Below are 27,122 nucleotides of genomic sequence, written 5' to 3'. Positions count from 1 at the left end.
TTGTTTGAAATCTTTGTAAATTTATTAAAAATAAAAAACGAAAAAAAAATCACATGTACATAAGTATTCACAGCCTTTGCCATGACACTCAAAATTGAGCTCAGGTGCATCCTGTTTCCACTGATCATCCTTGAGATGTTTCTACAACTTGATTGGAGTCCACCTGTGGTTAATTCAGTTGATTGGACATGATTTGGAAAGGCACACACCTGTCTATATCAGGTCCCACAGTTAACAGTGCATGTCAGAGCACAAACCAAGCCGTGAAGTCCAAGGAATTGTCTGTAGACCTCTGAGACAGGATTGTATCGAGGCACAGATCTGGGGAAGGGTACAGAAAAATGTATGCAGCATTGAAGGTCCCAATGAGCACAGTGGCCTCCATCATCCGTAAATGGAAGAAGTTTGGAACCACCAGGACTCTTCCTAGAGCTGGCCTCCTGGCCAAACTGAGCGATCAGGGGAGAAGGGCCTTAGTCAGGGAGGTGACCAAGAACCCGATGGTCACTCTGACAGAGCTCCAGCGTTTCTCTGTGGAGAGAGGAGAACCTTCCAGAAGAACAACCATCTCTGCAGCACTCCACCAATCAGGCCTGTATGGTAGAGTGGCCAGATGGAAGCCACTCCTCAGTAAAATGCACATGACAGCCTGCCTGGAGTTTGCCAAAAGGCACCTGAAGGACTCTGACCATGAGAAACAAAATTCTCTGGTCTGATGAAACAAAGATTGAATTCTTTGGCCTGAATGGCAAGCGTCATGTCTGGAGGAAACCAGGCACCGCTCATCACCTGGCCAATAACATCCCTACAGTGAAGCATGGTGGTGGCAGCATCATGCTGTGGGGATGTTTTTCAGCAGCAGGAACTGGGAGACTAGTCAGGATCGAGGGAAAGATGAATGCAGCAATGTACAGAGACATCCTTGATGAAAACCTGCTCCAGAGCGCTCTGGACCTCAGACTGGGGCCAAGGTTCATCTTCCAACAGGACAACGACCCTAAGCACACAGCCAAGATAACACAGGAGTGGCTGCAGGACAACTCTGTGAATGTCCTTGAGTGGCCCAGCTAGAGCCCAGACTTGAACCCGATTGAACATCTCTGGAGTGATCTGAAAATGGCTGTGCACCGACGCTCCCCATCCAACCTGATGGAGCTTGAGAGGTCCTGCAAAGAAGAATGGGAGAAACTGCCCAAAATAGGTGTGCCAAGCTTGTAGCATCATACTCAAAAAGACTTAAGGCTGTAATTGGTGCCAAAGGTGCTTTAACAAAGTATTGAGCAAAGGCTGTGAATACTTGTGTACATGTGATTTATTTATTTATTTTGTATTTATTTTTTTAATAAAGACTTCAAACAAACTTCTTTCACGTTGTCATTATGGGGTATTGTTTGTAGAATTTTGAGGAAAATAATGAATTTAATCCATTTTGGAATAAGGCTGTAACATAACAAAATGTGGAAAAAGTGAAGTGCTGTGAATACTTTCCGGATGCACTGTGTATATATATATATCTCAAAATCGAAAGGAATTTCGCAATCTTTTAACTAAAGTTAAATGGCCTGAATATAACATGAATGTTAAATGGCAGTTTTCTCTCTGAGCCAAATACTTGAATAAAATCTATGCCTGGTATTGTAGAATCATGAACACCTGATGACTGTTCCCTCCATCTCCACAACCTTCTGGGCATTTACCAACTATACATCAATATGTCCTTGATTAGAAGCCAAGATGAGGAGGTTGTGAGAAATTATGTAAATATATTTTTAATATCTCTGCATAAATGTGCAAATTTTATTAGGGCTACTGCAGTGTTCTACAGTGTATGCATCTTCCACATGATAAGACAAGCTGAGGCTAAATATGTTGAATATTCATGACTTCTTGGGCATAGCTGTGTTATTTGAGAGGGCAGTGCCATCAAATAAAATAAGACATACTGTTTCCCTTCCAGTTGGAAGATTGCAGAGAGAGAGAGAGAGAGAGAGAGAGCTGTGGATTACGGCAGTCAGAAGTTTTCCCTCAGCTGACAGAATTGAAATTCCATCGCAGCAGACTCATTTTTTAAATAATTCCAGGGTAAAGTAACACAAAGAATAATGTTATATAAAATAAATAAATATATATATATATATATATGTGTGTGTGTGTGTGTGTGTGTGTGTGTGTGTGTTAAAAGTTTACTAGATTTGCACTGCTAAATAAGGTGGAAACACGTCATCACAGGCGGACGGAACCGCGAGGGGCCACCGAAGCCCCCGTTACGCTGAGGAAATGCTCCCTCGCTTCTTGCCAGCGGCCTCGTAGTCAAACTCCTTGCATCAGAATGTACATGACACACACGTGCTCAGCAATCACGATGTACCAGCTCGCTGAGGAGCACAACAACTGTAGGGTGAAGCCTGAAGTCTAACTGTAATCAAGAAGCAGGCTGAAATGAAAGCTGGAGTGAAGACTAAGGCCCTGTGGAGTCCGTGATTTCACTGCGGGTTTAGACAATACATGAGTAGCCTTTAGACAGAAGAGGTAGGAGATGAGTCAAAAAGTTTGAAGTATGTTTTTTCTTGGAATTGGAGTGTCTGGGAATATCACAGGCCTTGGAGCTGGGAAGGGTTGGCATGTTTTTATTGAAGAGAAGGGTAGGAAAAAAGACCTTTGAGTCGAAACATTCAACCTATGCACACATATAAATAAACACACACACACACTCACAGACCCTCGGGCTTCAGGGTCTCGCTTAATTACCAGACTTCATTAGTGAAGTTGGCAGCATGGTGAGTGTGGCTGGGACGCCAGCCAGTGCTGCAGAAATGAGACCAGGTCTCAATGTTTGATCGTTCAAGATAATGGACCAAAAGCTCCACTCCAAAGCCAAGAGTGTGCATGTGACGGTTTGTTTGACTTAGAGTTTGGGTGTGATAATTTTGATAGTGTAACGGTGTATATTTGTGTTTTTTCTAAATGTGCTGCTACAGAACAGCAGGTGTTTGAATTACTCCTCTCAAAGCTGAGACCCCTCTATCGTCCAGCAGAGAGTGAAGAAAAGATGAGAAAACCATACACAACTACTTTCACAAAAACACACACCTGTTAGCTACAGTCATTAATGCCCAGGCGATAATATCCTTTGATTTTGATTCCCTCCTGCGATTTCATTTCCATTCATTTTTGTCATTTACCACTAATTTTAAATATATTGTGTAAATTCGTTGTTGCAACCTTCAGTAATATTAGTTTCCCTCACTCAATAAGAACACTGCTGGTGGTAAGACTGAATGATAATTAAAAAAATATTTCTCTGTAATTCAGTAAAGTACATTGTTTGGTCAAAATACATCATTACATTAAATGTGACTCTGGAACTGTTTTTGCAAAATGGTATTACATGGCTCCTTACATGTTTCTCTGCAGACCCGAGGTAATATGTCCACTGTAATGTGCTAAAACCAAGTTATCTTCCAAACAACTGAGGTTATTATGTTTATTGCTTTTTTAAGTTTTAAATCAACAAAACCAACTTCCCTGCCCTAAACATTAAACTTAAACCTAACCGTGTCATGATAAACACAATTGCAAAGCAAGCACACCATTTTGTGGTGCTTCTATAACACTTTCAGCTCACTTGTTGACACACATGCTCCCGATCTTTTGTTCCGCAAGTGCAACACTCTATCAGTTGCGTTACCGCCCAATTTAATATTGCTCAAACAAGCTTATAAATGTAGTTGATCAAGTAATGCAAACATTAACATGTATCGTTACAGTCATATGTACTATAGCCATGCACATGTATTTTAGTGTTTGGATGTGATAAGATAGTATTGTGTGAGAAATGTAATGAAATGTAAGTATTTATGAACTGTTAATAAGCCTTTTTAATAGTGATTTGTGTGAAAGGGAATAAAATACATTGTTGTTGTAGCACCTCTAGTGTTCATTTCACCACGAAAGTGCCACAATATAGTTGAAGTCAGAAGTTTACATGCACCTTAGCCAAATACATTTAAACTCAGTTTTTTCACAATTCCTGACATTTAATCGTAGAAAACATTCGCTGTCTTAGTTCAGCTAGGATCACTACTTTATTTTAAGAATGTGAAATGTTAGAATAATAATAGAGAGAATGATTTATTTCAGCTTTTATTTCTTTCATCGCATTCCTAGTGGGTCAGAAGTTGACATACAATTTGTTAGTATTTGCTAGCATTGCCTTTAAATTGTTTAACTTGGGTCAAACATTTTGAGTAGCCTTCCACAAACTTCTCACAATAAGTTGCTGGAATTTTGGCCCATTCCTCCAGACAGAACTGGTGCAACTGTGTCAGGTTTGTCGGCCTCCTTGCTCGCAAAACACTTTTTCAGTTTTGCCCACAAATTTTCTATAGCATTGAGGTCAGGTCTTTGTGATGACCACTCTAATACCTTGACGTTGTTGTCCTTAAGCCACTTTGCCACAACTTTGGAGGTAAGCTTGGGGTCATTGTCATTTGGAAACCCATTTGGGACAGAGCTTTAACTTTCTGGCTGTTGTCTTGAGATGTTGCTACAATGTATCCACAAAAATTTTCTTCCTCGTGATGCCATCTATTTTGTGAAGTGCACCAGTCCCTCCTGCAGCAAAACACTCCTACAACATGATTCTGCTACCCCCATGCTTCATGGTTGGGATGGTGTTCTTTGGCTTGCAAGCCTCACCCTTTTTCCTCCAAATATAACAAAGGTCATTATGGCCAAACAGTTCTATTTTTGTTTCATTAGACCAGAGGACATTTCTCCAAAAAGTAAGATCTTTGTCCCCATGTGTACTTGAAAACTGAAGTCTGGCTTTTTTATGGTGGTTTTGGAGCAGTGGCTTCTTCCTTGCTGATCAGCCTTTCAGGTTATGTCAATATAGGACTCATTTTACTGTAGATATAGATATTTGTCTACCTGTTTCCTTCAGCATCTTCGCAAGGTCCTTTGCTGTTGTTCTGGGATTGATTTGCACTTTTCTCACCAAACTACGTTCATCTCTAGGAGACAGAATGCATCTCCTTCCTGAGCAGTATGATGGCTGCGTGGTCCCATGGTGTTTATACTTGTGTACTGTTGTTTGTACAGATGAACGTGGTACCTTCAGGCATTTGGAAATTGCTCCCAAGGATGACTTGTGGAGGTCCATATTTATTTATTTTTTTCTGTGGTCTTGGCTGATTTCTTTTAATTTTCCCATGATGTCAAACAAAGAGGCACTGAGTTTGAAGGTAGGCCTTAAAATACATCCACAGGTACACCTCTAATTCAGTACACCTCCTATCAGAAGCTAATTGTCTAAAGGCTTGACATCATTTTCTGGAATTTTCCAAGCTGCTTAAAGGCACAGTTAACTTAGTGTATGTAAACTTCTGACCCACTGGAATTGTGATATAGACAATTAAAAGTGAAACAATCTGTCTGTAAACAATTGTTGGAAAAATTACTTGTGTCATGCACAAAGTAGATGTCCTAAATGACTTGCCAAAACTATAGCTAATATTAAATCAGTGGAGTGGTAAAAAAAAATAGCTTTAATGACTTTAACCTAAGTGTATGTAAACTTCTGACTTCAAATGTATGTACAACAAGCCACATAAAAAAAAAAAAAAAAAAAAATTAAAATAAAATTGCCAAAATGTACGTAACCTGTGTCTGTGAGACCAGGTGTTTCAGTCTTGAAGAGCTTTTGAGGTTTTGTCGATCTTGCAACCTTGATTTTTAATTTTATTTTTTATGCAGTTCATTAAAAAAAAATAATAATAATATAATAATAATTCTAACATTTTTAGAGGTGTAATGATTCGCTCTGGCAAAGATTTGATTACAATTCTTTATGTGACGCTCCTGTTCTACCCACTCTGTATGGGACTCGAACCAGCGTCTCTGGCATGGGAGGTGGGTGTGCTAACAAGGAGGCTAAAGGCTACAGCCTCTAGTGTCAGTCGCTAGTGCACCCCTTGAGGTCAGGAGAGTGGGATTTATACACATTGCACAGCTATCTATCAGCTGGCCACCATTACATTCACCCTTAAACCTCACTCCTATCTGGGTCACGGCATCATTGTGACGCTCCTGTTCTACCCGCTCCGTACGGGACTTGAACTGACATCTCCGGCATGGGAGGCGGGTACGCTAACGAGGAGGCTAAAGGCTACAGCCTCTAGCATTAGTCACTACTGCACCTCTTGAGGTCAGGAGAATGAGGTTTATACACATTGCACAACTATTTATCAGCTGGCTCCCGTTACACTCACCGCCCCTAAACCTCACTCCCATCCGGGTCATGGCACCATTGTGATGCTCCTGTTCTACCCGCTCCGTACAGGACTCGAACCGACGTCTCCGGCATGGGAGGCGGGTGCACTAACAAGGAGGCTAAAGCCTCAAGAGTGCACCTCTTGAGGTCAGGAGAGTGAGGTTTATACACACTGCACAGCTGCCTATCAGCTGGCTCCCGTTACACTCACCCCCCCAAACCTCAATCCCATCCGGGTCACGGCACCATTGTGATGGTCCTGTTCTACCTGCTCTGTATGGGACTCAAACCGGCATCTCTGGCATGAGAGGTGAGTGCGCTAACAAGGAGGCTAAAGCCTCTAGCATCAGTTGTTAGTGCACTTCTTGAGGTCAGGAGAGTGAGGTTTATACACATTGCACAGCTATCTATCAGCAGGCCACCATTACATTTACCTAACGATTAAGATGCATCATGAAATCTGAACTTTGGTCATGATCTGATTCGATTCGATCCGATCTGATTTGATTATTTTGGAACGACTCAGAATTGTTTTTTATTTTTTTCAAATATTTTCCGAAAAAGGATTCAGTTTTTACTGAACAATCCTAATTTAGACAGCACAGAAATGTACTTGGCTTGAGTACTAGAGTCACAGATGCCTTTAGGACCAAGGAGGTTTAGCCTATATGTGTGGCTGCATATATTAACAAAAAAAGTATTACATGATATGCATTATAAACATGAATATCTTACACATAGACATAATGTGGTACATATATACATGTTACATGATATTCGATATTAATAAAGGAGAATATAATGACTGATGCAACATAATGACTTGATGCAAACACACACAAAAAGATGGAAAACCATGAAATAAGTGTAATAGATTTAAATATCATGTAACATTAAGGTTTATTGCACCAATAATTACAGATGAAATGGCATGTTCAGGCAGATAAGATCCATCTTTAAATCGAGCAGGGTCATAGAATGAAAAACAATCTATTAGCAGAGTGTAAAGGCAGTAAAACACTTTTTTCACTCCATATTCTGTGACATTCACTATAAAGAGAATGAATGAACGAGTGAGTGTTTTCATTCACAGCCAATGTCTACCAACCGATCACATCTATTTAAGCTAAGTTCTGTTCGTGGTTAAACTGTTTTATGGAGAAATAATACATTTTATGGAGATACAAAAGTAATATTAACATAATATATCATAACCAGGGAAGAAAGCAACAACAATGAACTTACTTTGGTCAGAGGATGCAAATAATTTTTAATAATGACACAGAAAGCCAAACTCAGCAGCATCCATCCATCCATTTTATCTTTCTTAAGTTCTTAGGGTGAACTCGGTAGCATAAACTTTCTTTATTTCAAAGTGTGCTTTCTTTCCCTTCAATCCCGCATGCTCCTCTCCGTGTCTGTTGCAAAAAGCTTCATTTAGTATGAGACTGTCACTGTTGGGTATTAATATAGTAATGATAATCAATTCTTAAATTCCGTAATCGATGCATCAAAATGTATTGATAGTGTAACGTTAGGAAGGAAGTCCCAAGAGCTGGATCTAGGTGTGGCTAAACAGAGTTTTATTAAATAAACAAAGTACGATGTAACAGAGTAAACACAGGAACAAAGAAAACATCCACAATGGGCATAGATCTTACACAAGAGGTCAAAACACATAACAACGACTAGGCAAACAACAGGGCATTAAATACACAAAGGATAATGAGTAATGAAAGACAGGTGAAAACAATTGAAGACAGCTGACTGTGATGAGGGCAGGGAATTATGGGAAGTGTAGTCCATGGGAAACAGATGACAGGCGCAAAACACAAGGCAAACAACAGAGAATCATAACAGATAGATCGATGCACCATGATGCAACGATGCATTTTTACACCCCGAAACATTATGCTTTCGGCAACTGATTGACTATATTTCCTTTTACATAAGCATAAAAGAAGGTCTGCACTCTGAAAACTTTTTTATAAACAGTGGATTTAAAAACAAAAGTTTCTGCCAAAAACCTTCCTCAGTGTCCTTTTACCAGAGCATAAAGCTCATTGAACATCATATATCTGGTACAATTTATTTACTACTAAGACAGGTCATATATCTCTAACACTGTTCTAAAAAGGCAGGGCATGACAGGTTTGTAGCGATTCCAATATTTTTTATATTAAATCACAGCCAATCAGAACATATTTGAATTTTCATTTATAGCTATGTGCAGCAGGATTTCAGACTAATTTAACTAAGGCCGGGCTAAAACCAAGAGGTCGACAAAATTATCGCTTGATGTTTGTCATGATTGTGGCTGGTTTGGACAATAACTCAGATTAACATGGAAAATATTGGGTTTATCACTTTGTCACACAAAAATCTATCATGACTCAATTTGCAAACTTAGTGTGAAAGATCACAGATGTGTATATGAGCAAACCTATATGCACACACACATATGCATGCTCTTGTCTTCGAGGACATTTAGCTCATTTTGTTACGAGCACAGTCAGGGTCTCTATATAAATCCACCGTTCCTCACTCTCCCTGGCGGTGAGGCTAGATAAGGGTCCTCAGACTGGCAGAGCATGCAAATGCACATATCGAATTAACTGTCTGTAATTATCTTAAAACGATGCTTGTTGAAGCGACATGGGGAGACGAATGCATAAGAGAGATAAAGTAGCTGGGCTCCTCCTAACATCAAGCAAAGTTAACTCCTTTCTCCTGAAGCCCCAGATAAGCACTCTTTGCCTAAGGCGCTCAAGAGCATTTGTGCTGTTATTTGTTGGTTGTGTTATTGCTTTGCACACATTGAATGGGTTTGTTGCTTGCACACTGAGACAGTCACGCACGGGCCAGTGGGGTGAGCGAATACTGCCGCATTTTGTCATGCTGAGTGGACTTGAGATCGTGGTTTGTCTTATCCGATAAAAGCGCATGTTACTGAGGTAGTTCGCAAGTTACTGATGTGTGAACATTGCTTGAATATCAATGTATCATGTGTGAATATGTGTGTGCAGGGATCTAAGTGTCATGTATGATCATCTTGATTGAGCTGAGGGGTGGAAAACATCTGCTTCACATCACTTGCATGACATACATACTCCAATCATTTTTGGATTTTATTCATACTCATTTATTTATTTATTAAACTTAAAGGAATAGTTCACCCAAAAAGGAAAATTGCTTCATTTATTCACCCTCATGTCATTTCAAACACATATGACTTTCCTTCTTCCATAGACCAAACCTTTTTTTTTCTTCTTTTTTTATGGGCAGGGTGTTTATGCTGCTCTTTTCCATACAATGAAAGTGAAAGGTGACCAGGGCCTGACAAGTTCTTTTCAAGCTATATTACATGTCTTCTTAAGCCATGGGATAGCTTGGTGTGAGGAATAGACCTACATTTGAAGTTACTTTTCAATGGAAATCTTCCTTTTCATTGTAGTTCTCAAATCTCATTCATGCAATTTGATTATGCACTTTTTAAAAGTTATGATCAGTTATCGGCTATGAAACACACGAGAAGTAATGATGTCCATAATTAACATCAAACCTGGTTACACCTTTTGATGTGCCACATTTAAATATTAATGAATGTGAATGAGATTTGAGAGCTGCAGGTGCATACATTTATTTTCCTCACACAAAGAAAGCATATGACTTTAGAAGATTTGGAAGATAGTACAAGAGTCATATGCACTACTTTTATGGAGCTTTTTGTCATTTTTGAATTTTGACAGCCTCTTGTCACCATTCACTTTCATTGTATGGAATAAAAAGCAGCTTCAAGTTTGAACTAAACTTATCAATTTGTGTTCCACAGAAGAAAGAAAATTATGCTGGTTTGGAATTACATAAGGGTGAGTAAATTATCTTTGAATCAACTATCTCTTTAATTTCCTTTTCCTTTGTGTCTTTGTCTTTGTTTTTGTCTTTCAATTTTAATTTCTTTATTTGCTCCGCTCATGACAAAATAAGCATAAACAGAATAAATAAATCACATAATTAATCATGTAGGAAAATGTTGTGATTGATTTTCTTTTACAACTGCATAACATCTCCATCATAATGGCAGTGCTATATTAATATTAATAAGACAAAAAATGATACTCATACACAAACTGCAACAGCTCAGATCTGCTTATGATAGTTGAATTACATACGTGTTTACTCATTATTGATTGGGTGTATGATCCCATGTCTGGCAAAAGAGAAGTAAAAGTCAATAATAGCTGATTCTGGCAGCATGAATGTGATCAATAAAAATACATTAACTTGCACACAAAATACAGTATATCAATTGCAACTTAAGGGCTGTGGGCATTGTATATGACGTGGGGTCATCTCGGCCAAAGAATCAAAGCATTACTGTGTGTCTTTGTATATTTATCTCAAATTCTCTTTAAACTAAGGCAGTATCTTGAAATATAAGTATGCATTTGGCAAGAATCAGATGTTGGCTGGTGTAGCTGGATAAGAAAAGAGTATTAAAAAGTGTGCGAACTTGTGTGTATCAGGGTGAGAACACCATTTGAAAAGTGTGTCCTTCAGATTCTTCAGATCCACTTCAATGTGTGTGTGTGTGAGAGAGAATGTGTGAATGGGTGCGAGATGATGTGTGTACTGTATGCTGTGATGATGTTCACAGATAAAGTCTCACTTCTCTCTGGGCGGCTCCACTGATCCGCTTTTGTTGTCCTATTTTAAAAGCCCCTCAGTACCTCTTTGAGGATCAGCCATCCCCACTTGATATCTCAATTTTGTCACACCACTCACAGTGTGTGTGCGTGCATGCGTGCGTGCGTGTTTAACCTTCAAAAAGAGTTTGGAAGTGAGTGCAAGATATTTGGCACTATTCACAGGCTGAAGAAAAAAAAATGCAGTCACTGAAGTCAAACTGATGACAAATTTAATATTATCGTGGACAGTATTTTTCTCAGTGTCCTTCAGAGGCAGACTCGATGGATGCTGAATGTCTGTAATTTGTTGTGTGTTTTTTGACCTAGCTTAATTGTGGCTACAGACTCCTTTGAGGCAGGAAGCTGATACGGCCCTCAAAAACGCTGATGGGTACACAGTAATAACTCCCCTCTCTTGATTATTAAAAAAAATAATAATCTCCTGTTGATTCAGATCTAAACAGAGCGGAAATATTTTTTTTAATTTATTTATTATTATTTTTTTGAGACATTGGAGAAATATGAGCAAGGTGAAAAACCCGCTTGGGAGGAAACATCATGGCTAATTCCACAATGGATAGAGGTGTCATCACCCAATAACAAATACATGTATCTCAGTCTTTATACAAACATTTACAGGCAGTTGTTGCTGATCAGTGCACCAGTCTTTTTAAATCTATGAGACAGTGGCGATTTATTTTAGACTACACAGGGAGTATGGCTTCTCCTACAATTTCTAAAGAAATGCAACAATGAAGAGTTTCATTAACAGTATGTACAAATAATCTACGCTCACTGAGCACTTTATTTGGAACACTGTGGTCTAAATAAAATTCCTGACATGGTCTTCTGCTGTTGTAGCCCATCTGTCTCAAGGTTCAACATATTGTGCATTCTGAGATGCTATTCTGCTCACTACAATTGTACAGAGTGCTTATCTGAGTTACCATATCCTTTCTGTCAACTCGAACCAGTCTGGCCATTCTCTGTTGACCTCTCTCATCAACAAGGCATTTCCATTCGCAGAACTGCTGCTCTCTGGATGTTTTTATTGTTTTTGGCATCATTCTGAGCATACACTAGAGACTATTTTGTGTGAAAATCCCAGGAGATCAGCAGTTACAGAAATACTCAAACCTGCTGTCTGGCACCAACAATCATGACACGGTTGAAATCACTGAGATCAATTTTTTCCCCATTCTGATGGTTGATGTGAACATTAACTGAAGCTCCTGGCCCATATATGCATGATTTTATGCATTGCACTTTTGCCACACAATTGGCTGATTATATATTATATATTATGTGTTGATAATTTAGACAGCTGTATATCATGATTTACTGTATCAAAGCTTTCTGCTAATCTATAAATACAGCACCAGCCACTCTGCCCTTGACAAGAATGTTTCTAATTTCTTCCACAAAATAACAGTTAGCAGATTCTGTAGAATGTTTTTCAAGGAAACCAAACTGCATAGGGTGGGGAGGATGTTGACTCGTACTTAAATGTGTTATTAACTGATTTGCGACCACCTTCTCTAATATTATAGATAATATTAGAATTATACAGATAGCTAATTCACGGGTATCACCAGTTTTATAAATTAACAGCTGCTTTCTAACTATTAGGAAAAAACATTTCTTTAATAGATCTATTTATCAACCTTGTAATTTGAGCACGATGTGATATAGTATTCCTCTTAATTAAATTAGAATCAATCCCATATATACTATATTGAGCCTTTTGGTTGTTAATTGATGTAATGATTTCCATAACATTTTGTTCAGTAACTTCAACTAGATCTAAAACAGGACAGCTATAATCTAGAAGTATAGTCAATCATTCTCTTTTACCAAAATTGTCGGCAAGGTCCATAACTGATTTTTTTATTTTTTTTATTAGTATTATTTTTTTGTATTTTATTTCTTACTTTTTTTTTTTTTTTTGATCCTGTGTCAATATTTTATTTAATGTTATAAAAATGGATAGTCCAGTTCCAGTCCTGGGTGCTGGTCAAAACAGCATTCCAGCTGTGCTAAAATTTACAATCTATCAACAGTAATAATGCAAAACACCTGTTCACCATATCACTGTGCAGCACCCATAGTGGTCCATAACCCTCAGTATTTGTGTTGCATAGTAACATTCTGCCATTTCAGGGTTTATAAATTTGCCTAAAAAAACAATTATTACAAATTTTTTTTGTCCTCTCTCTCTCTCTATCTCTCTCTCTCTCTCTTTCTCTCTCTCTCTCTCTCTCTCTCTCTCTATATATATATATATAAATTATTATTTATTAAAAATATTTAATTATTATTATTTAGTAACCATATTATGAAAGCAATGAGGCATTTGAGACCATGCTATATTGTCAATATAGTCACGGTTGAAGGGGTTTCAGACACTCTCCTGCACATTGTGTATGACCACGACCAAAAGCCATGACTATATTCTCAATATAGCACAGCCTCCATACCCTACTGCTTAAATTGAGGCTATAAATATAATTTTGCCCTGGATTTGAAGATGTTGTTTTATTTTTATTATTTATTTTTTTAAGTTAAATTAAAATAGTTAAAATAGTTGTTAAATAGTTAAAATATAACTTCGTGTTCCTACTTACAGCTACTGAGACCTGTTATTTAGAAGGAGAGGCATACGTTCCTAGGGGTTGTGTCTGTAAGGAACAATTTACTCCCGATTTAGTTCACGAATGATAAGCACTTTTCTAAATATCTGACAGGTTAATTCACCTGGCAAATATTACTAAGAAACACTCAGGCCATGGCATTTCACAGTTAATTTTGTTTGAGAGCTCTTACCTCACACACACACACACACACACATGATTTTTATACTGTACAAACCTTAGATTCTATCCCCTAACCCTTCCCCTAAACCTAACCCTCACAGAAACCTTTTTGCATTTTTACATTTTCAAAAAAACATCATTTAATATGCTATTTCCCTTGTGAGGACCACCCAAAAGGTCCTCACAACCAGAAATGTCCTGAAAACCTGTACACACACACACATACACACACTCGTTCTTTCTCTCTTTCTCTTTCTATCTAAAAACATATAATAGACAACCTATATGTTACAAATCTGCAAATACAGTTTTATTTATTTTTTTATTTTTCTTTCCTGGGAGAATACAGTGAAGGAAGAAAGAACAATCGGTAGTCTCTTTGAATTAATTTGCTTAAGTGAGGTTAAAAATGGGCATAATAGCCATGGCAGCCACAATTACAGTCAATTTACACTTTCCAATTATCCATAAAAGGTACTTAACCTAATACTTATGTGTGTCAAAGGAAGGCAGGGCCAATTAAGCATGGGGGTGGTCTGAATTGCTGTGCCCCCTCTCTTCTGCATGCATTCTCTCTCCTCTGGCTCTCCTGATGTAAGCACCACTCCAGTGAATTTAACACCAGACATCCAAAACTCCGCTCTGAGCAAATGAAAGCCTCTTCAGTTCTGCCTCCACTCCAAAAAAATTTCAGGGATTTACATGCCCTGGGTGGAAGTACTTGGAGAGTTTAACGGACAATGGAATCTATATGACAGTACACATAGATTAGAGGCTACAGTACAATATCAGACTAATGGCAGCATTATCAGTTCTGCACATAAAGCTGTCAGTTACTGATCTCTTTACTTTCAGTTAGGCCTATTATGGTACTCAACTCAAAAATGGTCACAGGTCTACCCTTATAGGGTTGCAGACAGCAGGAGAAAAAAAGAATAACAAAAAACAATGCTAAATGATAATAATAAAATGCATATAATAATAGTTATAGGGTAGCAAAATAAATAGGCTAATCAGCTTTTAAAATGCAAGAGAAAAAACTTCCCTTGTCTTTTGTTGTTTATGTCAAAGGCTCAGCATCTAAGCAGACCCAATTTCCATGCTGGTTTAGGCTTATTTGTGCTGGTTTGATGCTAGTCTAGCTGCTGGGTCAGCACTGCCATGTTCTTTACCAGCAAAACTTGGCTGGTGAAGCAAGTTGACCAGTATGTTATTCTCTGGTAATGCTGGTAAAACAAAAAAGTCTTGCTGGTTAAGATGCTAAATACAAACATATCAGCATCCCATGTTGTGGGCCAGCATTCAAAACACAATATATATGCTGTTCTTTGAGCAGGGAATACATTTGTTTTGGTAGAATTTAGCCAAATTTAGTAAATGCCAACTTACTTGCAAGTATCTGTAGTCCTCATTTTCGAAAACAAACACAGAAAAAACTACACAAGTTAATTATATATATATATATATATATATATATATAACACAGAATATGATAAATACAGGTTTACTTGCAGTGAGTATGTATGTTTGGATGCTAAGAACGTCATGGTTACTGGTGTAACCTCCGTTCCCTGATGGAGGGAACGAGACGTTGGTGTCGATGTAGTGACACTAGGGGTCACTCTTGGGAGCCCGAGACACCTCTGGTCTTTGATAAAAGGCCAATGAAAATTGGCGAGTGGTATTTGCATGCCACTCCCCCGAACATACGGGTATAAAAGGAGCTGGTATGCAACCACTCATTCAGGTTTTACGCTGAGGAGCCGATATAAGGTCCAGCCATTTCAGCGGGTAGTTCAGCGTTGTGGCAGGAGGGACCAACGTCTCGTTCCCTCCATCAGGGAACGGAGGTTACACCAGTAACCATGACATTCCCTAACTGTCACTCACTCGACGTTGGTGTCGATGTAGTGACACTAGGGGTCCCTATACAAAACGCCACAAGGCTGAACTGTGTTACGTGAACTGGCGGTGTGTGGTGGGTAGACTTGCTGTGTGCCTCATAGCCAGCACACCAGGTCGACACGTAACCTCCCCCAACACAGTTATGAGTGTCGAACGGCCCTTTTTGGGGACAAGTCGACTACCCAGAGATAGAGACAGGCTTAACCCAGTCATGGCCTCTTTCCCCTTCTCTTTTTCCACTCCCTAAAAAAGAAGGGGGATTATCCGACTGGGCCGCCAGGTCTAGTCGGGGGGTGTCCCTCCCAAGGGGAGGACACCGCGGAGACCACACCTCGCCCCAAGAGAGGGGGGATATTTAAGTGGAAGAATACATCACATGGTCTTTCCAACCATGTGGAGAGCCTTCAAGGTAGATCCTACCCAATGGGGGAGGAGTTACTACAACATGGAGACTGAGGGGCTCTGCCCAAGGAAGACGCAGTTTGCCAGTAGGGAAACGAACTAGCGGAAGATATAGATCGCAAGGGGTTAGCCTTACAGGGAACCGCCACATGCGGAGCACCTACCCCAGAACCGGGCTCTTAGTTAGCGCGTGTACTGGGCCGGCAGCGAGTCTCTCCGAAAACTCGACTGCCACAGGGCTCGGAGGAAGTCAACCAGGGAACAACTTTTGTGAACACTACTGGGAATTAACAGCGCACGTCTTCAGCTCAAAAGGAGGTGGAAGGCACTATGTGCAAGCGATACACCCAGCCGGCTATCCCGGGCTTATCCGCTTGTGTTGCGTGCCACTACCTGGGACCAAACCGGTTCCACCCGGAGGTTGTAGAACCTTGCAAAGGTGTTGGGTGTTGCCCAGCCCGCTGCTCTGCAATGTCTGTTAGAGAGGCACCTCTGGCCAGGGCCCAAGAAGCCGCTACACCACGGGTAGAATTGGCTCGTAGCCCTACCGGGGGCGGCATGTTTTGGGTGAGACATGCCATAGTTATGGCGTCAATGAGCCAGTGGGCGATCCTCTGCTTGGAGACAGCGCTTCCTTTCCGCTGTGCACCAAAGCAGACAAAGAGCTGCTCAGAGATTCTAAAGCTCTGCTTGCGATCCAAATAGATGTGTAAAGCGCGCACCGGACACAGCAACGACAGGGCTAGGTCTGCCTCCTCCTGGGGCAGCGCTTGCAGGTTCACCACCTGGTCTCTAAAAGGAGTGGTGGGAACCTTGGGCACATAGCCCGGTCGGGGGTCTCAGGATCACGTGAGAATAGCCCGGACCGAACTCCAGGCACGTTTCGCTGACAGAGAACGCTTGCAGGTCACCTACCCTCTTGATGGAAGTGAGCGCAGTCAGGAGGGCAGTCTTCAAGGAGAGTGCCTTAAGCCCGGCTGACTGCAAAACTCAAAGGGGGCTCTCTGTAGACCCTGAAAAACTACAGAGGTCCGATGAGGGAACAAGGCGTGGCCTGGAGGGATTCAGCCTCCTGGCGCCTCTTAGGAACCTGATGATCAGATCATGCTTCCCTAAGGACTCACCGTCGACTGCGTCATGGTGTGCTGCTATGGCAGCAACGTACACCTTCAAGGTGGAAGGGGACAGCCTCCCTTCCAACCTCTCTTGCAGGAAGGAAAGCACTGATCTGACTGCGCACCTCTGGGGGTCTTCCTGATGGGAAGAACACCACTTAGCGAACAGACACCACTTAAAGGCATACAGGTGCCTCATAGAGGGAGCCCAAGCCTGAGTGAACGTGTCTACCACCGCAGGTGGGAGACAGCTTAGGTCTTCCGTGTCCCGTCCAGGGGCCAGACATGGAGATTCCAGAGGTCTGGGCGCGGGTGCCGGATGGTGCCCCTTCCCTGAGAAAGAAGGGCCTTTCTCAGGGGAATTTGCCCTGGGGGAGCTGTCACGAGGAGCATGAGGTCCGAGCACCACGTCTGGGCGGGTCAGTAGGGTGCTTACCAGGACGACCTTCTCCTCGTCCTCCCTGACCTTGCACAGGGTCTGTGCAAGCAGGCTCACTGGGGAAAACGCATATTTGCGAATGCCAGGGGACCAGCTGTACAGGTGCACCTGTGCCTGACTGAATCGACTCCAAATCAGCTGGATCACCTGAAGGTGGAGTCTCCACTCTCCCTTGAGGGTAACCTGTTGTTACAGCGCGTCCGCCGAAGTGTTGAGGTTGCCCGGGATGTGAGTGGCTTGCAGCGACTTGGTGCTGCTAACTCCGTTGGAGGAGACGGCGGGCGAGTTATGACACACAGCGGGAGCCCAGACCGCCTTGGCGGTTGACATATGCTACCGCTGCCGTGCTGTCTGTCTGAACTAGCACGTGCTTGCCCTGGATCAACGGCCGGAACCTCCGCAGGGCGAGCAGAATTGCCAGAAACTCGAGGCAGTTGATGTGCCAACGCAGCTGCGGACCCGTCTAGAGGCCCGCGGCTGCGTGTCCGTTGCCAACAGCGCCCCAGCCCATTTTGGAGGCATCTGTCGTGACCACGACGCGCCTGGAGACCAGTTCTAGCGGAACACCTGCTCGTGGAAACGAGAGGTCGGTCCAAGGGCTGAAAAGACGGTGACAGACCGACGTAATGGCCACACGGTGTGTCCCGTGGCGCCATGCCCGTCTCGGGACTCGAGTCTGGAGCCAGTGCTGAAGCGGCCTCATATGCATCAACCCGAGCGGGGTGGCCACCGCCGAGGATGCCATATGCCCCAGGAGCCTCTGAAAATGTTTCAGTGGAACCGCTGTTTTCTGTTTGAACGCCTTCAAACAGGCCAGCACCGACTGGGCGCGCTCGTTCGTAAGGTGCGCCGTCAAGGAGACTGAGTCCAACTCCAAACCGAGAAAAGAGATGCTCTGAACCGGGAGGAGCTTGCTCTTTTCCCAGCTGACCCGAAGCCCTAGTCGGCTGAGGTGTGAGAGCACCAGGTCCCTTTGTGCGCATAACCCGTCTCGAGAGTGAGCTAGAATTAGCCAGTTGTCGAGATAGTTGAGAATGCGAATGCCCACCTCCCTTAACGGGGCAAGGGCAGCCTCTGCGATCTTCGTAAAGATACGAGGAGACAGGAACAGGCCGAAAGGGAGGACTTGTACCGATACGCCTGACCCTCGAACGCAAACCGCAGGAAGGGTCTGTGTCGAGGAAGGATCGACGTGAAACATATGAAGTAAGACGTGAAAGTACGCATCCTTCGGGTCTACCGCCGCGAACCAATCTTGATGCCGGACGCTCGCTAGAATGCGTCTTTGCGTCAGCATCTTGAACGGGAGTCTGTGTAAGGCCCGGTTCAGTACTCGCAGGTCCAAGATTGGCCGCAACCCACCGCCTTTTTTCGGTACAATGAAGTAGGGGCTGTAAAACCCCTTCTTCATCTCGGCTGGAGGGACAGGTTCTATCGCGTCCTTCCGTAGGAGGGTAGCGATCTCTGCGCAAGGTAGCAGCGTTTCCATCTTTCACCAAGGTGAAGTGGACACCGCTGGACCTGGGCGGATGCCCAGCGAAGTGAATCGTGCAGCCGAGTCGGACGGTCCGGACCAGCCCTCGCGACGGACTGGAAAGCGCAAGCCATGCATCCGAGTTCCGCGCAAGGGGGACCAAAGGGACAACGTCATCGGATGTACCGGCGGGTGGGGCCTCGCGGCGGGGCGGAGCTTGAGGTGCCACACCACATCGTGGCCGTGCCGAGTCCGAGGACATCGAAGCACTTACCTGGCTCCTTGTGCCTGGGACGGGGGAGGAAGAGGCCTGTCCTCATGACCCGTGGAGACTGTCACATCGGGGGCGGATTTGTGCCACAGCTGGGCGCTCAGGGCGGGAGACCGCTGCTGGAGCGCCAACCTGCCAAATGGAGTGGTGGACGGTGGTCGTGATGCCAGCCGTACACACCAAATATGTGACCCAGGGAACAAGGAAACCACTCTTGCGGAGCTCTTGAGTACTGCAGCCACTTGGGCATGCAGCGCAATTAAATGCAAAAGGTAACAAAAAGAAGATCTGCTTACCAGCTCCAGAGCAGCGGGTTTCGTTGTCCCTGGGTCGCCCGTCTCAGGGGCGCTTCGAAGACCTCCGTGGGTTCTTCGGTGCCGGCTGTGAGACGGGTGGCGTCGGCTTCCTGCGGTGGGCTCCACACCGGGGCCGGGCCGGAGGGGCGGGCTGCGGCGGAGCCGGTGCAGTCACCGCAGGGGGACGCCCTCGGCGATGAGTAGATGGGGGGATCTTGAGCCACGCCGGGGCAGGACAAGCCGGCTAGCATCCATCTACTGCTCTACCATCAAGAACTGCTGGGCAAAGTCCTCGACAGTGTCGCCGAATAGGCCCGCCTGGAAAATGGGGGCAGCAAGGAATCGTGTCCTGTCGGCCTCACCCATCTTGACCAGGTTGAGCCAAAGGTGGCGCTCCTGGACCACTAGTGTGGCCATCGTCCGCCCAGGAGACCGCACCGTGACCTCCGTCGCTCGGAGAGCGAGGTTGGTCGCCGAGCGCAGTTCCTGCATCAATCCCGGGACGGAACTACCCTCGTGCAGTTCCTTTAGCGCCTTGGCGGACTTGAAGGAGAGCCATGGCGTGCAGGGCGGAGGCGGCTTGTCCAGCAGCGCCGTAGGCTTTGACCATCAGAGACGACGTAAACCTACAGGCCTTGGACGGGGGCTTTGGGCACCCACGCCAGGTGGCGGCGCTCTGCGGGCATAGGTGCACCGCGAGCGCCTTTATCCACCGGGGGATTGCCGAATAACCCTTGGCCGCCCCACCATCGAGGGTAGTGAGAGCGGGGAAGCTGAAAAGATCGGGACCGGGCAGTAAAAGATGCCTCCCGCGACCTTGTCAGCTCTTCATGCACTTCCGGGAAGAAAGGAACGGGGCGGGGCGTGGCTTTGAGCGGCGCCACGAGCCCAGGAACCAATCACAGAGACGCGAGGGTTCAGGGAAGAGCGGTGAAATCCACTCTAACCGACGCTCGCGGCTGTCCGGGAAAGCATGTCGTCATCTCCGCGTCAGCCTGTGACTGGGCGATCGACCCCGAAGGGAGGAGCCCAGCTGAGGCTTCCGACTGGACGAGCCCGCTCTCCGATGCTGCGCTCGAGAGCTCATCACTTTCGCGGGCTCCGAATAAGAGGTCGAACTCGCCGTGAGACGAGCCGGCGGACTCACCCGGAAGCCTGATCGGGGCAGACGAGCGTGCTGGGGAATGGGAGATCCGCGGGGGGATACCCGGCGGAGGCGGTCCCATTGGGGTCCCCAAATCGCCCCCAGTGCTAGCCGCGCTGGCCTCAAACCCGTGGGTAAAAGGACCGAGGCGGGAGCCTCTGGGGTGGCTCGCTTCCTTACGAAGGCGAGCCGCAACCACAACATTGCCATGGACACATTCTCGCAATGAGAATGTGACCATCCACGAACGCTGTCTCCGCGTGAGCAGTGCCCAGACACGAAAGACAGTGATCGTGACCGTTAGAAGGCGAGAGATAACGAGCACAACCAGGAATAACACACAATCGGAAAAGCATCTTTAAAAAGACGCGTCTTTAAAAAGACGTTCCGTGTGTGCGCTCTTTTAGAGAAATATATACTCTTTTAGATGGGAAAAATGCTCTTTCAGAAAATATACTCTCTAGTTTTTCTGCCGAAGCGCCCAGGGGCGTTCTCTGCAGTGCACCAGTGCAGAGGAGGGAGAAGCCGCTGAAATGCGCCGTCAGATCCAACAGGTGAATGAACAGTAGTATTCAGCTCAATGAGCATGACCGTTCGGCTCCGAAGAGAAAATCTGAATGAGTGGTTGCATACCAGCTCCTTTTATACCCGTATGTTCAGGGGAGTGGCATGCAAATACCACTCGCCAATTTTCATTGGCCTTTTATCAAAGACCAGAGGTGTCTCGGGCTCCCAAGAGTGACCCCTAGTGTCACTACATCGACACCAGCGTCGAGTGAGTGACAGATAGGGAACATGAAACTATTGAAATTCAAGAAACATTTAGAAACCAAAGTAAGCATTTGTAAAATAAACTTTTGGACCCAGTTTCTATTAGGTGTCTTTAATTACTATGTACTTAAGCATTTGATACAGTGCACTTATTATGTACATATTTGTGTTGTTGCTTTGTACTTACATTTAAAGCACCAGCATTTAATTACATCTGTAGTTACACTGTTAACCTTACCCCTAATTCTAAATCCAACCCTAACCCTACCCCAACCCTTACCCTAAACTTATCCATGCCTCAACCTCAGTAGCAACATCTTGTGAGAATTTTGCAGAACAACATATCGTTACACAACAAAATCATTGTATTGTATGTATTTAAATGTTAGTAAATAGTAGTTAAAGACACCTAATATAAAGTGGGAATTACTTTTTTGTACTGGGTTGGGTGCACACTTCAGGAAAAAACAATTGAGAACCACTGACCTTTATTTTTTGTGTTTGCTTGTTTGTTTTTACATTCATTGCTTATTAATTGTTATTGTGAAGACAGAGAAGTTATTCCTTTACACACACACATACACACACCTCCCACTTAACCAGTTTTACGGATATACACACACTCATGCTAACTTTTGCATATACACACAAAACAAAACATTTTAGACTTGTGAGAATTAAACCCTAATTCCCTTCCCTAATTTGTCTCTTGATGTGTATCTGAACCCAGAAGATCCCCTTATTGAGTGCAAGGACGCAAATCGCTATGGCGATTGAGTAAGTGGGACGCAGGAAACAGAGCGGCCCAGCTGGGGAGGGAGAGAATGGGTGGGAGGAGGAGATGGTGCCGAGAAAAGGAGGGCATCTTAAAGACACTTGAGAGTAGAAAAATAAATGTAATGTATCAGAAAGAGAGATGCAGATGAAAACCAAAGCAACACATTTTCCTCTTTGGATGCTTTCTCTTCTGCAACCATTCTTTATCTCAGAACAGCAAGTTATGGGTAGTGATGTAGGACTTGTTGAATGCAACAGGATCATTTTATTTTTTGTATTTTTTTGGTAAAGCATTATAAAGGCCATAATTAATACAACCATTGTATTCCAACAGGTTGCATAAATACAATCCTTGACAATTACAGTACATAGCAAATGTTAGTTCAAATAGATTTTGTCTCACCATTTACAATCAATGAACAACTAATCTTGCACACCTGAGAAGTAATTGATAGGTGCGTAGGACACAAGCTTCAGCAAAGTCAATGAAATTGAAAAATTCTGCACACTATCCTGGCTTGCAAAGAGTATAAAAATGTATTCAGCAACGTTTCGGTCTCACGATCTTCATCAGGCATTTACAAAAAAATTGTTTTATACTTATTATACAAAAATTGTCATACATTATTACACATTATTATACACTGAAAGCCTGTTGGGCTTGTGTCTTTTGATTAAAAAATTAAATAAAAAAAATAAAATAAAAAAATAGTTGGGTATGCTAGCCAATGTTAAAACATAACTGTTGCTACAGTACCAGGTTTTTACGGGTCTGTGTATGTGAAAACAATGGTTGTGTGATTAACTTATTTTTGCCCATGATATGTCTCATAGTATGTTCACAATCAGTTCATTGGTTAAAGGAGCAGTTCATCCAAACATTTTAATTCAAACCCGTACAACGTTCTTACTTATGCAGAACACAAGGATATTTTGAAGGATGTATGATGTGTTTTTGTCTATACAATGTAGGTCAGTGGGGTCCAAAACGTTCATGCTCCAAAAAGGATGTAAAGGCAGCATTAAATTAATCCATACGACCATTCTGTTTAATCCATGTCTTTTGGGTGTGAAACAGACCAAGTCCTTATTCACTATAAATCTTGACAGGCTTCAAGACGGCGATTCTTTGACATTGCACACAGTTGCCAGGTCCTCAATCCTGATATCATTATACATCAAAGACATTACATTTTAATTTTCTAGTGTTTATCATTGACCGTGGTACATTATCCCAAAAGACTCAACCTATGACTCTGTCATTTTAAACTAACATATGCATTTTTATCATAGCCGAACTTGGCCTGAAAACCTTGAAAACCTGGCAACACTGAGTCTGGTATGTGTACAGCACTCTGCACATGCGTCAAGCGCAAGAAGCAAGCTTCTATCATGAATGTGCCAAGGAGACTGGGGATGTCAAGATGTATAGTGAAAAAGGACTTTCACTTTGGTCTGTTTCTCACCCAAAGAGATCAAATCGCTTAAGAAGACATGGATTAAACCACGTGAGTTGTATGGATTACTTTTATGCTGACTTTGTTTCCTTTTTGGAAGTTGAATATATGTGCCCTGCATAAAAAGGTTTCTGAAAATGATATAATTTAATATGTTTGATCAGAATTCCCATGTAATAATGGCACATCTTGTCTATCAGCCTGTTTAGTGCACAATTTACATCTCTGTAATGGCATTTAAATATAACCTTCATGGATACAGTTTTATGAGGCACGTGTGTTTGTGGTCTTACTGCATAATTACTCTCATTTCAGGTTTAATGCCTGGTGCTTGTTGACAAGCACACTCACCAATGCCTGCACGCAGATGGCATCATCTGAAAATAAAGATCAAAGACTACTGAAATCCCATTCGTTCCACTCCGAATGGGATCTACATGCTTTTACACAGAGAGAGAGGGAGAGATTTGGTTATGTGCCGAAAGAGAAAAACGGAATTCTGGATCAGCGAGTCCCAGATGGTAGCGGCAGATATTTGCACTACCACCCCTGAAAAAGAGGGCAGAATATGCAGAGAACAGGGTATTTACCCTGTGATATCTCTCTCTTTAACGTTATGTCACTCTCATTTTAAAATAGCCATCTACCTCCCTCACTTTTTCTCTCTTTTCAACACTGTCTTACTTTCGTCATTTTAATTGAGTCCTCTCTCTCTCTCTCTCTCTCTCTCTCTCTCTCTCTCTCTCTCTTTCTCTCTTTGTCCCCCTTTCTTCATCTCAATCTTACTTTTTAATCTAATTTTAATGCTTGTTCAAATTGTTCCCTCCTTTACTGACCAGATATATCAGCCTTAATTTCATGACTGGTTCAGCCTGCCGTCACACGAATTCACAATTTGCATGTGGAACACGTAAAATCATAAAATCTTATGATATTCAATGTCCAACTGTTCTTTTAGCACGTTCCATTTGAGGGAGTGAGTGCGTCACCAGCTTGCATTCATTAGTAACAGATTCATATTGTTCTGAACCCTGGTGCATTGAGGTGCTATATAGGAGAGGTGAGGATGAAGTAATTTTCTCATATGAAATGAATGGGGGGCTGGTGAGCAGAGGCACACATCACCTGCACTGTCAGATGAGCGCGTCGTCTGCGCCACTGATTTGAATCCACGGCGTGACTTGTTTACAAGTCATATAGGGCAGCGAAAGCCAGGACACAATCATGTGCAACTCATGTCAGGCTGAGTGTCGCTCTTGCTGCATTCTATACAGTAATCACAAGCTTCCAGAACTTGTTCTTGCACATTCAAAACAACAACCCCCTATGTTGTTGTTGGTGGCTTGTCCTCTAAACAGTTGAATGGTGATGTGTTTACAACTACAGTGTGTATGTAAATGCAAATTGGTTGAAATTTTTGGTTGTGATTTTGATATTAACCTATGATTTTTCCACTTCAAATTTGCTTTATACGTTCCTCTGAACTACAGAAATGAAGTGACTGTGGCGACATTTTTGCAAAATGACACTACGTGGTTCATTACACTTATTGCGGCAGTTCCGGGGTGAAATGTCTGATGTATGGCGCTCAAAGCAAGTTAAATGTTCTCCCAAATAGATTTTTGAGTTTAATGCTCTAATGAGTTTTAAATCAAAAGATTCTACCTCTCTACCCTAAACCTTAAACCTAAACCTAACCTATAGTGTCATTTAGTGGCTCACATGTCAACTCACGTGCTCTTGTTTACTTATACCCGGTCCTTTGCATCACAAGTGCAATGCTCTATTAGTTGAGTGACCATGCAATTTGACCGCACTCGCTTAAGCTTATAAATATTGTTGGCTTTTAATGCAAACTTTAAAATGCATCACCTTACAAGTTATGTGCTATAGTAAAAGTGTTTTGATATCATTAGACAGCATTGTGTGAGGAACTCATTGAAAAGTAAGTGTTTATGAACTGATAATCTGCTGTTTTAACTGTGATTTGTTTGACAGTGAATAATAGTTGTTGTTGTAGCAACTCTAGTGTTTATTTCACCAGGAAACTGTCGCGATATGTACATTGAGCCACGCAAAAATGTTGGTATAGTAACATGATTATATGAGGCCATAATGGATGCTATTGAAGTGTTATCCCACTGTTTTATCACAAAATAGGCATGGACAGGCATGAAAGGTGAAGTTTATCCAGTATAAACTCACTAAGAACTTTATTAGGAACATCTGTACACCTAATTATTCATGTGATTATCTAATCAGCCAATCATGTGGCAGCAGTGCAATGCATAAAATCATGCAAATATTAGTCAGGAGCTTCAGTTAATGTTCGCATCAACCATCAGAATGGGGAAAAATGTGATTTCAGTGATTTCGACTGTGGCATGATTGTTGGTGCCAGACGGGCTGGTTTGAATATTTCTGTAACTTCGGATCTCCTGGGATTTTCACACACAACAGTATCTAGAGTTTACTCAGAATGGTGCAAAAAAAAAAAAAAACATCCAGTGAGCAGCAGTTTTGTAGATGGAAATGCCTTGTTGATGAGAGAGGTCAACAGAGAATGGAAAGACTGATTCAAGTTGACAGAAAAGATACAGTAACTCAGATAACCACTCTGTACAATTGTAGTGAGCAGAATAGCACCTCAGAATGCACAACACATTGAGCCTTGAGGCAGATAAGCTACAACAGCAGAAGACCACGTCGGGCAATTTATTAGGACCATCGTGTTCCTAAATAAGTGCTTAGTGAGTATAGTAACATTGTTTCTGTATGGAGTCAAAATGACACAGCAAAAAACACATTGTAAAAATATAATAAAGTAAATCAATGTCAACAACTGGAATGACTATACTGCAACCGTGTATACGCCAATCAGAAAATCTTTGAAAATGTTAAAAAATTAATAGCATCTCTAAGACCCCAATCAAAACAAAGGGTTAATCAATAATTAAATGCAAAAATGTGTAGAAAACAACATCAGACTTAAACCAAATAATTAATTTTGAGAGAGAGATAGAGAGAGAGAGAACAAATGAAAAAAAAAAAGATGGCATTATAATTGGTGGTTTTGTTTGTGCATTAATAAAGGACTCGGGAAATGATTGTTATACATTATTTCCTTTTGAGCCAACAGACATATCTGAGAAGGAAATGAGATGGATGGAGTGTGAAATCCACAATGTGGTGCGGCTTGCCTGATGCAAATGAAATGTCAACACACAGCGAAGGTAGTTAATGAGATTTCCAATGCGTAATTTCCACATTGCAGCCAAAGTGTGAAAACACAGAAT

At 42.6% G+C, this 27,122-nt stretch overlaps 1 long non-coding RNA gene across 1 annotated transcript; it reads left to right on the top strand.

Annotated features, from left to right (window-relative positions):
* Nucleotides 1-9,095: 9,095 nt before the first annotated feature.
* On the top strand, nucleotides 9,096-24,390 carry LOC127412685 (uncharacterized). The gene is made up of 4 exons (XR_007892465.1): nucleotides 9,096-9,228; nucleotides 10,107-10,143; nucleotides 23,663-23,877; nucleotides 24,142-24,390. It is a non-coding gene; the product is annotated as an uncharacterized LOC127412685 (long non-coding RNA).
* The last annotated feature ends 2,732 nt before the right edge of the window (nucleotides 24,391-27,122 follow it).

Source organism: Myxocyprinus asiaticus, chromosome 22 (genome assembly GCF_019703515.2).
Source record: "Myxocyprinus asiaticus isolate MX2 ecotype Aquarium Trade chromosome 22, UBuf_Myxa_2, whole genome shotgun sequence".
Lineage (NCBI taxonomy): Eukaryota > Metazoa > Chordata > Actinopteri > Cypriniformes > Catostomidae > Myxocyprinus > Myxocyprinus asiaticus.
This window is presented reverse-complemented; position numbering and strand designations above follow the sequence as displayed.